This window comes from Phyllopteryx taeniolatus, chromosome 22 (assembly GCF_024500385.1).
Source record: "Phyllopteryx taeniolatus isolate TA_2022b chromosome 22, UOR_Ptae_1.2, whole genome shotgun sequence".
In the NCBI taxonomy this organism is placed as follows: domain Eukaryota; kingdom Metazoa; phylum Chordata; class Actinopteri; order Syngnathiformes; family Syngnathidae; genus Phyllopteryx; species Phyllopteryx taeniolatus.
The window spans coordinates 7,978,702-7,995,285 of record NC_084523.1 but is presented as its reverse complement, the minus strand read 5'-3'; the positions used below and the strand labels follow the sequence as shown (position 1 = coordinate 7,995,285).

Here is a 16,584-nt window from a genome sequence, read left to right as displayed (position 1 = left end):
TTCTGCTTTGCTTCTTGCGAGACCAAGGAGCGCTCATTACCTCCACACGGGCCGACAACTTTGCAAAGGTTGTTTCGCTAATGAGCCGACGTCTGCGACCCATCAGCACACAGCTGAATAAGAGACCCTAATTCCTAATTAAAATAGACTCCTATGTTCCATGCGGTCGTCGTCCTCTCCAAAGTGGCATCTGATTAACACCATGACGCTTACGCATTCTGGCAATAACCTATAATGTTCACAGCCCAGGTCAGGTTTTCCACTCCAGTTAGTTTGGACCTGTTCCTCTGGTATTTTACAAGTGAGGCTTGGACTCTCCATCACAGGCTGGAAGCTGTTGAAGAACCTGCCAAAGTTCCTGCATATAACGCCCAGACCGTGTAATCTGGGCAATAGGCTCCAGTTGGCAGTAGGTAACTGAGAGCGGTAAGCACTTTGGACATTTCTCTCACTCCCTGCAGTAAGAACCTCAGACCGAAGCATGAGAGTAGAGAGCTCTCTAGAACGTATTAAGTACCATTTTCCTTTGGGTGCCACGACAATTGAATGCCAGTGCCGAAAACCACGACGAATTGCTGCCACTGCTAAAGCATTGAGCAGTTGGGAACCTGGCAAGGATGAAAACAAGCAATTTGAGGTTTCTAAACCAAAGCAGCTGACATGAGTAGTTTTTGGCTATCAAACATTTTGGACAATTGTCTGTATCTCGCTTTGTGGGAACAGTTTTGGGAAGGTTTTGGTGAACAGACACACGCCACAATCTTGGCGCAAGTCTTCTCAGAAAAGTGAACAACTGTTAAAAGTGGGAACTAACTCCATATTTCCGCCCATTTTCACTTGTTGTGGGTGTAATGCCTTTGTCCATAAAAAGTCAGCCAAAGCGAGGTGAACAAAGGTGGTGAAAATTGCTGCTGGTGTGCAGGCCTCATTAAATTCCAAATGTTTCCTTTATTGCTCGAAGAGAGCGCTAAACACTGTGGCTTTTTTGGCGGCACCATCCAATCACAGGCCTCACTACACACTCACGCTGCAACCAGGTGGGCGATCCATCTGACGAAAGAGGGGTCAAAGGTTTGACACAGCACAACGTCGTCAGCATCTCAATTTACTCACTCCCCCTCATGTTTAATTTATAGCTCCCGCTGTGGTATCCCTCAATACAGACCCCAATCACTGTAGCCGGAATGTCTGCAGACGCTGTGCTGAAATAGTCATTGTTATTGGACAGATCTATTAAATTGACATGGATAGCTTCTGCTGGCCCATTCCCAGAGGGTGGGGAAACTGTAAAAGACGAGACCAAATTCAATTTCGATAATCAAATCTGTGCGGCGTCTGTAATTTTTATTCATTGGACCAGCATGAGAATATTTATTTTTTTTATTCCCAGAAAAAAAAACACTTTATTCCCTCACAAAAATGATGGTATCATGATGCCCAGATACAGTCATCTTGCCGCTGCTTCCCCTGGCGCTTTAGCTCCCAATGCACTGCGCTCATAAACCTGACTCTCCCAATTTACTTTCCCTTTATGAGCCATTACCATGTCACGTTAGCTTAAGGCAAAGAAAAAAGACACGTTTTTGCTTCTTCGCTCCTCCAGTATCTGACACAAATCAAATATCTGATTTACCCAGCCTCTTTTATCTGTGTCTTGACAAAGACAGCTCGCTTTATATGTTAAAGCAGCGACCTCGGTAAAAAAAAAAGGCACTGTACATTTTTATTTCCGGAAAGAAGCACAGTGAAAACGAGTATTGCGATAAAAATCCACCAATATTAATAATGCACCAAGAAAGCACTGAGTACGAAGGCCATGTTGATATTGCTTTATATCTTTGTGGTTGTTATTCCGAGGCCAACTTAATCTCCAGTTCCTGTCCTTTCTCATACCTGGAAAAAAAAAAAAAGCGAATCATATTTTGCAGCCAGGTTAATCCTAGTGACTGGCGTGTTCCCCCCCCCCCCCCCCCCCAAAATGTTTACTTGGTAGACGCTCTTGGATTTTTTTCAAAATTCAGCCCCCGAAGCCAGTTTCACCGAACAACATGAACTTGTCTTTCATGACTACACAAGAACTTATGCGGCTAAAAGACACAGGACTGCTGCCATTTTGGTTTAAAGTGGTCATTTAAGGGTCATTTCGGATAATTCCAGTTGCCCTTCAAATTGAAACTAGATTTTTCTGATTGCTACCAAATGTGAACCGTGTATGCTAGACAAATATGTGACGCTAAATTGGGAAACATTTTAGTTTTCATCATTGCTTGTGGGTGGAGAATGACAGCACAATTTGACAACTTACCATAAAACACAAAAATCTAAAAAGTCAACCGTACAAAGTCAGAGCCCGGACCGGACGTCTTGCGTATGATGTGCGCACATCGCAACTTTTGCGTCTCTCCAATTATCATACTTATCGTCATTTGAAACATTACCAGCCCTGCCACCGTGCTACATCATGCATGTGAATGAGCCAACATTGATTTAATTATATTAAACAGGTAGGGGAGCTTGCCACTGACTAATATTAGTCAGCTTGATTAATGATGTTTGTGTAGCAGCGGACTGCAATTAGCTAGAAAAACAAAGTGCTTTGTGTGTGTGTGTGTGTGTGTGTGTGTGTGCGTGCATGTGCATGTGGAGCTTACTTCAGGCTTTGTGTTTGAGAACTGGGTGCCCTCCAATTGGGTGCGCAGGGATAAACTTACCCGCCTCAATCGTGGCACAATCTGTTTGCATCAGTGATCCTTCGAAAAACAGCCCATGAATCATCATTAGTTATGATGATAATTATTCACATTGCAGCTCTCCCAGTGCCACCACAGCAGTCCTTCACAGGGTGTCAAAAGTGTTGCGGATCATGTTTGTTTGCTGTTATATAACAAAACGTCTCTTGAATTCATTGCAGCCCCTTGACCTTCACTGTTTTTATTCAATTTGTCTTAAAACTACATTACGCTGACATGGAAGTGAGTGTCTGATGCGTACAAGCCCCTGACAAATAAGTTCACCGTGTTGATTAAGCCCATCAGAGGCATGCAAATGAGGAGGGGGATGCAATGCCGACTATGAGCCAAGCTGGAAAAAAGGATGCTTGAGCACAACCAGAGTGCTGCTGTTCCTCGAGGTTCCACTGGGAGGTGAGACATGCATGGAACTGGACTTTACACGAGTCAGAGTTTTTTTTAAGTGAATATCGTGTTTTTCGTAGCGCTCTCCCATTACACTCTGCAGCCAATCGACTTCATGTGATTGCTTCTCTTTGTCAAGGCAAGAATCCGATTGATTTTGTGATGACGTTCGATCTGAGACAGTGTCAGATGTGACAGTGATTTCTTTCTTTTCCAACAAGATCATCACTCATGTAATCCTCTTTTCTGTGCATTAAAGCATATAGAAATCTGTATAAAAAAAGGCACATTTTCTTCGGTCCTACTAAATATCCTATGATAAGGATAGGAAGTCCGTTGTGACCATCAGTGAGTGCAAATACACAACCATTAAAACTGGCCAAGAACAGAATTTTGTTTCAATCTGTCCCGTGAGGTGCATCTGCAAACCAGGCTAATGCAATTCATTACATGGCTTATGAGAGTTAAGATCATTTGCAACGTACGTCGCAGCTGCTGCCTATGCGGGCTCAACACGTGGTACTGCTCAACTTGCAAACAAGGCACTAAATATAGTCAGAATTGTGTCACAATAGGAGAGGAAAGCTTCCTATTACGTTGCCTGCACGGCAGGAGGCGCAGGTGATTCATTATTCATGTGCACATGTGTGCTTGTATCTGCTCATATGTCGTCATTCTACGCGTCTTTGGCAAACATAAATGGGCCATACCGTGAGCGCTAGCCTTTTGTAAACATGTATTGCTGTGGCGTATGCTCTGCAAGCTGCATGGACGAGTGCGCCGTCGGCGCTGCGGGAATTAGCAGTGGTTGCGCTCAAATGATCCTCCCAGAGAGAGGGCGACATGTGCCATCTCGTCTCCCTTGCAGAGATAAAGAGATGCCATTCCCCCACCCCCCTAATGTTCCTCCTATTGGTTATTAATGGAGACACAGTGAAAGTGAGCTAGTGAGTCCAGGGATTGGCTGCTGTGTCCCATGATGCCGTGAGAAGCATCATGAAGACATGAAATAAGTGGTTATTCCCCAGAATGCTTGCTTCGCTTGGCATAGACGGGATCGGCCATGCAAAGCAGCCCTTTTGTCTCCTCATCCCAAAAGCTCACCATCCCTGAACAATCTTATGAATAAGGTCCACTTCTGGTGCCACGATGGACCTCCATATCTTTCCGCCACCCTCTCATCTGCTCGCCCGCATTCTCTTATCGGACGCTCTCACCCCTGCAGTGGTCTGTTCACCAATGCCAGAGGGCCCCAGGTGGACAGGATGGATGCAGATAACCTTTAAATAGGAAGAGAAGAAAAAAAAGATGGTTGTGACCAAAGAGAAGGCCAGAGACTGCCGGGGATTGTGGTGACAAGTTGGCAGGCCCGGCATTTTGTATTACAAAAGGAATGTAGACATCTGGCTTTTTAGAATAGGACAGCCGACAGGTAGCTCATTGATCCCAAAGGAATTTGTTTCAGGATGAGGAATGGTAGGTGAGTTGTGGAAAATTCATCAGGCTTTTTAAAACGGACAGTACAAAGGGGGCTTAATTAATTAAAGGTGAGTCTGAAGGCATTGGGAGAACAAAGAGCAAAAGGAAGTAGCGTTTTAAAAATGCAGCAGCCAGCGTCGACGCGCCCTTTTGGCTTCTGCGGCAGAAGGTGCAGACAGAACATCATAAATTCTCATAGAGGAGATTGCTGCGCCGACAGCCCCGGGGCGAAACGTTCAATTGAAACAACAGCACGGTGCGTTGTTTCCGCTGCCGTTACTCATCCTTCTCGTCTCTGAAAATCTCGCACAACAAATGGCAGTTGCTTATTTGGATGTTTCCCACCAGTAATTTAGAAGATCCATACACGGCAGCTCTTGTTCAACTGGAAATAGACAAATGGATCGGGAAGTGGAAAGGAAGTAGTTGTTTTCAGGAAACTGCGTCCATTCATAGCTGGTCTATGAACACCCAACGCTACTTTAGTTTAAATATTAAGAAATTGCAAATAAATCAAGACCAGGGGTATTACAGAAATATGTTCACCAAGGCACTTAAATCATTTGCCGATTTTTTTAAAACCATCTGCCCTCCATAAGCTAATTAATATGTCAATAAGTCTCCCAGGCGTAGCACTTCCATGGCACCGACTGCGATGCTTCTTCATTAGTACTCAGACCACCACCGAGAAGCAGCGAGTCATACCGAGGTGCAGCACGTGGTGCGCGTGGCCGCCAGGTGATTCAGAGAAGCTAATGAGGTCAACGCGCAGAACCTTGTAGCAAACGTGTCAAGTGGCTGGTAGGCTCAAAGGAGGCGGGGAGCATAGCGGGTCGCTTTCGACTGCGGGAAACGATGAAAGCGTCCGGGAGGCGAGCGAAGACCGAGTTCAAGTGCTAATGAACGAATGGAGATGCCGTGCGCGGGAAGACGTCACTGTGCCGCTGCGCGTGGCGTGTGAACACATCATTACGATCAACTCATTTCGATAGAGAAACTCAACATGCGCATATGAATGTTTGAATTTGACCTTGGACAAGCATTTGGTCATCAACTGAAAAACTGACCAGGAAGGATTTGACTTAGTTGTATTTGAGGAGAAAACAGGACGGCCTATGCCGCACCGCTTACTCACAGCGGCAATAATGCTATCTCCGACTGTAACATGGCGGATTAAGGCAAAGTCCCTCGGCGGGCTCAGACAGCTCACGCAAGCGAGTCCTCCGTGCCGCCGGAGAAGGCCGCACACGCTGCCAACATTCCCAACATGTGATATGTGGATTATTTAAACACAAGAATGAAGCTGCCGCTTCTGTCCAATTGATTTACTTGACAATAGCAGACGCCAAGAAAAAGCTCGTTTGCAGAGCGCAACCTGGCTGCTTGACAAACCATCGAGTTGATTTCCAGCCTTGTTTTGCCTCAAAGACTCTTGTTTTCTGCACCGCGACTCAATTTCCTGGCAATCGCAGCCGAATTAAGAGGAATAAAAGATGTGTGCGCCAATATAATAGCATCGCTCATGGGATGAATTTGTAACTGATCATGTCGCTCACTTGGTAAGGGGTCAGCCAATTTTTTTAATTTCCAAGTAAACAAACAAGAAACATAATTGACTTTGCCGACTTGGCAGCAGGCAAACAAGTTGGAGCGGCGGACTCATTTAAAAGACGGCGTGGATCGTAGTAAAACAGTCAACGATTACCAGGACTAAAATGACAAACAGATGGCGCTTCTCAACCCGCAGTGACTGCCATTAAGAGACGCTGTCGTGCGCGAGCAAACTGCACGTGCTTACCAAAAGGCCATATTCATTTTCAGATTTGCTCGATGAACCAGTCCGCTGCAGACGCGCCTCCATCAATATCACTTTTCTTCCGCCCTTGATGCGCCGCGCTCGCCATATTGGACCTTAACGATGCCTACACCTGCCCGGGTGGCAGCCACCTGCTTTGGACCAGAGCCATCCCTCATCATGATGCTGGCACGCAGGCCGGCGCACAGACTGGCAGGCCCGACCAGCCGGCATCTGTTTGGGGTTAGTTCGGGCCGTGACTCCGAAGGGCCCGGCTGCCTGCGGCGATTTATTACCGGGCACAAGTTGTGTCTTTCCCGCTGCACCGCTTTCCCTGCTGTGGAAGACGTCTACTTTCCAGGCCGGGTGGAGGCTTAATCAGAGCTGACGTGCTGGGTGCCCTTGGGGGGGAAGTGGTCCCTGTAGGTGTCTGTTGTCTGGAGCAGAGTGAAAGGTCTGCGCACTGGGCCAGGGATGCTGGGGAAATGACAGGAAGTTGACACAAACAAGGATTTTGAGTCTTTCCTAGCAATGCCATCTTTGGATCTGCGCTGCTATCAGAAAGATCCATCTGGGACACCTTCTAACATCTGGCTGCATTTGTTTGACCTTCCCCTTAGTGCTTGAGGACTTTCTCTCATCACTGCTCTCTGATCATCATTTCTCTGGAAGTCCATCTGTTATTCTTTCAAGTCGTTACAATAATGAATTGCCCATTTATTAATAGTTAAAGTATCCACACTGGGTCCAGGTGGGATTGTGGTTTTACTATACATCTATAATCTGTATTCAGGGAACTGATGTCAACGTTTGCAGCTAGCCTTGAGCTGTGAGTTTTTAGTCAGACACTGTACCACCTCCAGTCTTCACAATGTGGTAGCCGGCTATCAGGTGTGGAAGTATGACATAATTCCCGATGTAGACGTCAAATAATGTGCAAAATTTACACAGCTGGTACGTCTGTTTGCAGGCAAAAACGCTGAAAATGTCTTCCATTTGTTCAAGATTAAAGGACTCCGACTGTCAAAAGAGACACTAATACATGGCTTGTATTAGGGCTGCACAATTCATCGAATTTTAATCGTGATCACGATTTTGGCTGCCACGATTAAATGAGACTGATCGTCTGTGAGTTTTTTTTACATTTAAAACGTCGGCACTACTGCATATGAGAAGTGCTTCATTTGCAGCAGTGCCCGCAACCTAGTCAGCCAGCCACCAGGGGGCGAACTTCTGGGTAAGGCTTATTAAGGGCCGGCACTGCGCTCCGTGGCCAACTTCAAAATAAAAGCCTAAAATGGCATATATGAAGCTTTTATTTTGAAGTTGGCCCTCTTAGCACATTGGCTAGAGGCGGCGTGTCGTGGTAAGACACTATTAACAGTCGTCGTAGCGGCTGCTTTGACCTGAAGTAAACCGAGAGGGAAATCACAACTGTTGTGTTCTTTGCAGTTTGTGACCGTGCGCGACTGACCAATGGTCAAGCAGAACAACTGAGACGTATTGATGACGGGGATATTCAAATCAATTCACTATTAAGTTGCCATTCGTGTTTGAACTTTGTAACAGCACATTTAATCAGTTAGCCCTCGGTAAAGTAGATAATTAAAAAAAAAAAACATTATTATTATATGTCATATTATGTATGTATTCTTATTTAAAGATTCATTTTGCACTGAAAACTGTTTACATATTTTTTGTTGAAAAGTAGTACAATAAACAGAATTTTCCCTAACATGAGGAATAATCCCGATTTATAATTGTGATGACAATATTGATCATGATTATTATTTGGCCATAATCGTGCCGCACTAGCTTTTATCTTTCCGAGTGTGAGTAAGCACTTTAACTCGTACTCATGCACAGAATATAAAAATAGAAGGCTGGTTTTGGACCTTGTCCAGTTGGATGACATTTATGGCTGTGTCTCATTGTTTGCTTGATGACATCGTTGAGCTTTGTCAGCTTGTCATGAGGATTCGACGGTCCCAAGACAGAAGTGCTGCTTTTTTCTCCTGAATGCATTATTTCAAATGTTTTTCTTCTGCGTTCTTCTTGCCAACTTTCCCAGGTTTACCTCTCTTACTCCCAACTTGTACGTTACTTCCCGCTCTCCTTCAACGCAAGACTTCTGCCGAATTTTGCTGATGCGTGACGCAGCCAGTCCTGCCAAGACTGCCTGGCATCACTCTCTGATGCAGCTCCGTCATGCACACCAAGTCACTTCTCTGCCAAGACTGGACTGACTGGACCCAGCACGTGGGAGGCTGGGGGAATTTAATATAGCATGTTGAATGGTGCCGCTTTTCTCTCGCGGTTATCTCCACCTGCCTGGAACGCAGCGTTTAAGATAAACGATGGCCTGCCCTCCTCCCTCATTAAGATGGATCAGCTCTCACTGAAAGGTCATTCTGGTGAGGTTTTGCTCTTCGATTCTGGAGGATGAGAAGGATGACTGGAAACCAAGACCATGCCCACGTAAACAGTTGTTTCTGGCATTGAAGTCACTGAAACTGCAGCCATACTGAAGATTTTCAAAATCTTTACAGTAGAAGTCGCTTTTACCTAGTTATTTTACCGAGTTACTTTGAGATTCCTTCCAGAAATATCCAGTGCAAGTGCCTTTTTACCTACATTTCCAATTGTTATTGTGCCTTTTCTGGAAAGGCCTTTCTTCAGGCTTCTGACTTAGTGTTATGTTTGATAGCATCACCTGTTGCTCTGGCAGGCACTTGACAGCCAGAAAGTGCACTTTCATGTGAATGAGATATTTTTTGACCACGAGGACTCTCTTAAAAATGTTTTTAAAAAGTATCCGTGTATGTGTGGAAATACAGTACCATCCGAGGAGGTGACAAAGGCGTGGGCGAGCGCGTCGCTTGTGAAGTGTGGTCATTAACAGACAGTTAACATGTGTGAGCACACTGGTCCTGACGAGACGGGTATCAAAGTGAGGGACGCTAATTGGCTCCCGCACCACCACGCCTCGGAGCGTGTGATGGACCAGGATCTCAAATCTACACAGTCACTGACATGAACTGTAACACAACTGACAGGATGCTCAGACACATGTGTAGATTCGTATTGAGTTTGCGTTTACTCACCTCTGCTAATTTACATTACCGGGCCATGCGCCATTCATTAGAAAACGTGCATCAGAGAGATTGATGCCACCAATAATGAAGTTGAGCTGATGAGGGAGGCAACATGCAACTCGGCGGATAAATGGTTATTACTGCCACAGAGATTTAAAGACGCCAGCCATAACAAATCCATGCGATTCTCGCTTTGTGTTACAGCATGTGGCGAGTACAGTCGCCATCTGTGTGTGTGTGTGTGTGTGTGTCATCCTGGCACAATATGAGCCAGGACACACCAACTGGAGCAGGAACAAGCACAGATGAGCTTTGGAAGGTTTTTGGAAAGCTGAGATCACTCTACAAGATGTTTGATATTTGATACTGCCTCAATGGCACTTTTCTTTATTTTAGTAGAATGTTGAAAAGGAATTACTTCTTTGCCATTTTCCTGCTAGCAGTTGCTTAGCAAATATTTAAAATGGTCAACATGGTCATATTACATAGTCAAGACATCATCAGTGCTTTTAAATAACTGCAGTTGTTGCACTCATTTGTCTGTTGTCTGCTTTCAACAGTAATTTGAACCCATACAACCCTAACCCTTTCCCTTTGGAGAGTATAAAATAATTAGAGTGTGGGTGCTTGTAAGCGTGTCATGACTCATACATATTTTAAGATATCATTTTGCCGTGTCTTTTTGTCTGAGTGCACATTTTAAAATCTGGAACCACGCCCAGGGGGAAGCCAGCAAACCAACAAAAATAACCGCTAGCCTAGCTGTCGGGACTTGACTTGACTTGACTTCACCTGACAGGCTAGTCGGCACCTTTTTAAAGGTGACTTCCGACTCCAATCAGGTAAGTTAAAGATGGATAGTCCTTGTTTACTCTCCACACACTGGCTTATTGTATTTCAATTTGGTGATCCAGATTTCTCTGTGATACCTAAATTTGTTTCTTGAGGCCTACCAGCTGCTATCTTCCCCAAGCAGCCCCCTTTTGTTTTCCAAGATGCTCTAATTTAGAAAGACAATTATGCCACAAGACGTCTGTCTACTTTCCTACTTAAAAGTTCCTGTTATTCTTCCCATGCCCTTTGCTACTCCGCTTTACATGCAAATGCTCACGTTATCCTGGTAGCTTCTCATGCAGTGGTGCAGAACCTTCGTCGACATAGATCTTGCCGCTTCATCTGCACCATGGTCTGTCTGTCCTTCGCCCTCTCATGCCGCCTAATGAACTTGCCAGCGCCTAATGCAGCTGAAAATACCCCTGCCCCTCGCTCATACCAATGAGCCTCAGCCTGCACCGCTGCCATTACCTTTTGATGTAGTCAACCTCAGGTATGCGCAGGTAGAGGCTAGGATAAAGGGTCTCAAGGCGGGGTGATTGGCAGAAATTTAAAGCCACTTATTAAGTCCGCATCAGCCTGATGGGGACATTTTAACTGGGGCTCTATTCTGCAGCCCTCCGTGAAGGGAATACTTCATTGGACTCGCTAATGTCGAGAATAGAAAAGGTATGCCCTCTGCTCGACTTGTGGAGATGCGACTTGTCGATCTTTTTGATCTGCCATTCTTAGCCACTAACTAGCCATAATTAGCCTCTATTAGACATTGCATTGCAAGGACTCGCTCACAGTAATCTGAAATGGGTGTAGTAGGAACTACCTAATTTCCAGTTTGGCGCAATGGGGACTTCTGGTTTGGGTACACTTTAAAAGTGTCACAGGTGGCGTACTACTGCCCAGATTGCCAGTCATGTTGCCATGTTTAAAGATAAAACGTCTGAAAGAGACTCTCCACCTGGTGCTGAAGATGATTTGCATGATGCTAGAAGAGATGCACACGGCTGCTACGCTTGATTCTCTGGAATCAACCCATCATAGTCTGAACTTCTTGGTTGTGAACCATCGTCAACATCTTGACTCTCTGGAAACAGTTTGGGACATTTGGGAAGCAACATTGTACTTGTGGACCTCAGTTTCTCATCCGTGATTGGCCAGATGTCTGACATGTTGAGTAGAGGCCGCCCTGGTTGGTCACAATTATTTTGAAGAACTTAACGTGATTGTTACTTGCATCCAAAAGCCATCCATCCATTTTCTACCTCTTATCCTGTGCTGGAGTCAATTTGAGCGGACTTTGGCTGAGAGGTCGGGTAAACGTGTAGATCCAGGAATGGTCGCAGAGTCTTTGTTTAATCTACCATGCATGTCTTTGGAATGTAGAAGGAAGCTGCAGTATCTCTCAGTATCTGGCAAACAGTATCTGTTTTTCTGTTTGGTGCAGGATTTTGACAAGTCTACACAATAGTCGTGTTCTTTTTAGTCTGCTTTTGGTGGGAGTAGTTGTGTACTTCCTCCGCCAGCAGGTAGCGTTGCCATGGCACTAGCGGATGCTAGCCATTTGAAGACTGCTCACTGGAGAGTAAACCTGATTCCAGCGGGCCAGAAGTTCTCCCTGGGGAGAGAGGATCAAGTGGACTTAGAAGATTTAGCCTGAAATGGAGTCAGAATCTGAAATAGATATCTGTGACCTTCACTTTCATTATTCCAGCCAGCAGAGGGCGATGGGTATAATTGACGCCACTGGGCAGGGAGGTGAGTGAGACCTCATTGCTAAGCCAGTGACACACTATCTAATAAGTACACAACTCTACTGTCCTCCCTCCCCACTCCTGCTGACACAAAGGCGGTGTCCATTTGTCGGAGTCTGTCAGACGCCTGGATGCGTGTCGTTACCTGCCTGTCCGTCCATTATTGCTGACATTTTGCAATTAGCTGCATCCGCTGATGGCACACGCAGATGGATGAAGCAGGGGTGTCAAACTCCTGTTTGTCACGGGCCACATCGTAGTTATGGTTCCACTCGGAGGGCCGTTATGGCTGCAAACGAAAAGCCGGCGATAACTGCAGGGAAGTTAGTTTGTGTACTTTTTGGGGGGACGGGACGGGGCGGGCAATTTACCTTCTTCTTTTTACTTTCAATTACTTCATTCTAAAACTTCTGACTTTACGGCTGAATAACAAACCCTTTGAAAGGGGACCTAACACCCTGACTCCTCGGACTACAAATGACGGCTTCTCATCAGTGTGGCTTGGTTTCAGTTAAACCAGTCAGTGCAGCCTTTTTGTACAAGGAAGCTGTTGAGATGAACCACTTTTAGTGAAATAAAGTGTGTAATTTGTTTCAGCTGGAGGCATGGAAGTGTTGTTACAGTCTTTCTGTGCAATCCTGTTCTTTTGTGTGAGGCATTTACACAAACAGCAGTGTCACCAGGTTGCATTTTCCGGCTGCATATTTCATGTCCCCTGTTTGCTGAGCTCTTTAATTTCCATCCCGCCGTATCTATTGCTTTCTGTGATAAGGACGCAATCTTCCCCACAGGGATCATTAGTGTTTAATCTCATCTCATCAAATACAGCAGTTTAGAAACAAGGTATTTAGTACAAAAAGCCTGCAGGCTCATCAAATGTTTTCCAATTGTAATAGACAACGTGAATAAATACCTTAAGAGCATTACGTTTAACTGTTTCACCAATCGAGGATGGCAAACATTGCTTCCCGTTGGCGTCATAAATTCCGACCCACCCTACTCTCCCACTGCTGTCGTCTCAGATTTTGTCATTTTTGCCCAAAGTAAAAGTCATTTTACCACTCAGAAGAAGAATGGGAGAAAGGCGAGGCACCGAGGTGGAATGTAAGAGCGATGGAGATAACTGGTGGATAAACACGAGCTGAAAGTGATGCGGGATGTATACAAAGGGAGAGTGATAGAAACATATATGGTGAGCAGAGGAAGGCAAAGATAAGACAGGAGATTGATGCCGAGCGTGAAGAAGGCAGCGAGGAACAAAGGCGGGTGCATGAAGGAGGCAATCAAAAAGAAGGGTGCAGGAGAAGGACGGTGGTCGGTTCAGCAGCGCAGGAGGGGGCGGCGGCGGCGGCGGCGGCGTGGGGAGTTAGCAAGTGATTTATAGGTAGGTGGCCGGCCGCTCGCAGTCAAGAAGCTTGATTCACTCCTTTCCGAATCTGGCTCACGCCAAGCGGACGCGCTTAAGGTAATGGGCACAGCGCAAATACAGCCAGGCAAGACTGCGTATTCAATGGAGAGGGAGAAGTGACACCCAGTGCAAAGGTGATGAGTGCAAAAGATACTCCCTAACGCCAATTGGTATGGTAAGGTAAAGGTAGTCGACAATTTACAGCCTATGTGACTTTTTTTTTTTTTTTTTACTTTAGGACCTTGTTTACAGCTCAGCCGTCCTCCCTGCTGTTCCAGCTCCTCTTATGTACAGTATTTCGCCAGTTGCTAAGCTACAGTACAGCGTGTCCCCTGAGAGAAAATCACCTGTTTCTATACTGAGGCCTGAAATAAAGCAAGGAAACGCCATCTACCTCAACACTAAAGTGATTGTAATCAGGCTCTATAATAAGGGAGGAAAGTTATTAGACAAGAGTTTTGGTTATCCTGCCCTACTGATTTAAGTCTCGCTAATTACACGGAGTAAGTTGATCACCAATGACAAACTTTGCACTGTTTCCATACCACTTAAAAGTTCCACCTGTAGGTGGTGGTAGCACACGTGTCAAACTGTTGCAGAATGTGCTAACAAGAAGACGACAAAGACGTCTCCGCCGCCTGTCGCTCTATTGTAACGCTGCTTCCACGGGAGAAATTCATCTGACAGTCATATGAGTTGCCATTCATTTCCTGTTACTCCCTGTACGCTGCATCGCTAAAGATGCCGGGTGAAACTTGAACTCATCCTCCGGAATTGGGCTTCAAACAGGCTTAGACAGCTACTGCATAGTGTCGCTCGAACTAATTTTCCAAAATGGCTGACAACTGGCTCACCTAGATTGTGTTCATAAGATTCTCCATATTTCCTGTCCAACATTGAGATTGTTTTTTGTATCTGTAAAAGTACATCCAAACCTACTGTTGTTTTCCTTGTCTCCGGAGTACACCGAGATGATCAATGACCATCTGGAGGATGGCGGTTTACACAGCAGAAGAATTGCGTGAGTAGAGTTATTGCAGCCGAGACATGAGAGTGAAATGGAAAAGGATGGCAGATAATCACAGTGCAGATGGATCTGTAATGGGAGGCAACGAGAAACTGGAGGATGAAAGGAGAATGAACAGTGTGTGTACTGTGAAGTGAAGCCTTTGACTTGTCAATAGCATGTTCAGCTCACCTGGCACACCAGAGCAGCCTCCCGAATTTTCTCTTTTATTCGCCTCTCGTCTCGTTTGTCCTCTCGTGCCTTCGAGTTCCACCCAGTCACGAGAAGGTGAGCGTATTCCGGAGCATGACAAATGGAAGTCGTTGGTGGCCTGTATTAAATAAATAAAGCATTCCCCAAATATTTTTCCAGCACTGTCTTTGTTATTAGAACAGCCTTTGTGACTCGTAGGTTTTGGGCAAACAGCTAAACGTCGCCGTCACTTTTAGATGAGCCAGAACAATACAGCTGTTGTGAGTGTTTTATTATTTTTTTTATTTTTCTTATTATTGTACAGCAGCTCATTATGCGCTACATATTTGGTCTCTATTGTCTTCCCAATTGCGGTGTAACACAATTAACGAGTGGAGATTGCTTTAACAGATGGCCTGTGATGCCGCGTTATTCCAAATTTTTGCAGGTTTGATGCATTTTGATGCAGTTTGATTTAAAGTGCACATCATTTGTAATTATCAGCTTTTAATGGGAACGCGACATACTAATAGTACAGTACTACTAACATTACATATTGTATATGTACTGTATGTCGTACTGTATGTTAAGATGATGAATTCTCTTCGGCAGGACCTGCTGCCCCCCTTTTGTAACAGTACGTTGTACTTAATTTCAAGTCTACTTTATGTTCGTATGTTTATTCCTTCCACGCGGTCATTGTTCTGGCGGAATGTTTTCAAGCCTAGTTTGTCAGCATCCGCTGGGATGCTTTTTATCATTTCCAAATTGCGTCTCGAGTATCTCGGTAATGAGTGGGATTTTTTTTTTCCGAGGCAGCAGCCGCGGTAATGAATCTAACTTGTATTGGTGTTAACAATGGATTTGAGGACCGAGAAACAAAGTGAGAAGCAAGCAGCGCCTCCGGTATTTGCCCTCATTAAATGTATTTATTTGGGGGGGGGGGGGGGGGGGGGGGCTTGGAATAACTTGACCTGAAGCATGTCAAACGCATTTGGGATGAGGACAATTGCCACAGACACACTCGAGTCTTCCCACAGCAATGGAAGCTGCAAAGCAACGGGTGTATTTTCTGCATGTCGAGCACTAAATGTCATCTCAGCTTGAGGAGGTAACCGCCCTAAATGGCACCGTGGCATCATTTACATCCTCTGCAAGAGATGCGCATGCTTATTTTTAGCCACCCGTGTTTGGATGCGCTGCATGTTTACTGCAGCGGCAGCTCCTCTTTTTCTGGGTCACGGATTAAATATGATGCTTGTCAATTAAAACTTAGCCCCTTTAATAGAATAGAGTGATGCAGCAGGCCGGGGGGAGAGACATTAGGCGAAGCAATGCCACAGAAGTGGATTAAGTCTTTAATTTTGACCTTGATCAGGAACGTCTACATAACCATCGGTGAAACACTTGAAAATTTGCTGATTGGCTGCGAGAAATCACACCGTTCGGTTTCAGTCTCCAAGCATGCAACTTGCAGTGGGGAGCTTATGAAGACGTTCCGAAGTGTTACCGTGGGAACAGTTTCCATCTCTCTTAAGGGCAGTGTGCTTCAAATAGATATCAGCAGTGTGCACAGCTCTTGTGTTTGCTTATTACCTCCACCAGGTGCCCCAAAACAAAACATTGAGCGCCTGTGTTGCAGCCATTAGCACACTCACACTGCATAACGTTCCAATGGATTCCGGATTGATTTTCACTTTTTGTCTTTCCAGTTAGCCTGCCTTGGCAGATGGATGCATTATCGCCACCTACAAGAGTGTAACAGTTTGGTCTGGAAAGTCGTGATTATTCCATCAAGACATGTTAGTTGGACATTTTTAAGCCCGAGCAGACGTCTCGAGTCATTCGTCAATGTAAATTTGTTACCTGAGCTATCGCTAAATGCAAGTGTGT

The 16,584-nt window shown here is 45.3% G+C and overlaps 1 protein-coding gene and 1 long non-coding RNA gene across 9 annotated transcripts in view; one reads left to right on the top strand and one right to left on the bottom strand.

Annotated features, from left to right (window-relative positions):
• impdh1b (IMP (inosine 5'-monophosphate) dehydrogenase 1b) overlaps positions 1-16,584 on the top strand; it is a 114,857-nt gene that overhangs the window by 70,029 nt on the left and 28,244 nt on the right. The gene's annotated exons all lie outside the window — the stretch shown is intronic.
• Positions 1,847-9,710, bottom strand: LOC133471882 (uncharacterized). Its single transcript, XR_009786431.1, has 4 exons — positions 9,513-9,710; positions 6,412-6,885; positions 4,239-4,414; positions 1,847-1,893 (listed from the first exon to the last, which is right to left on the bottom strand). It is a non-coding gene; the product is annotated as an uncharacterized LOC133471882 (long non-coding RNA).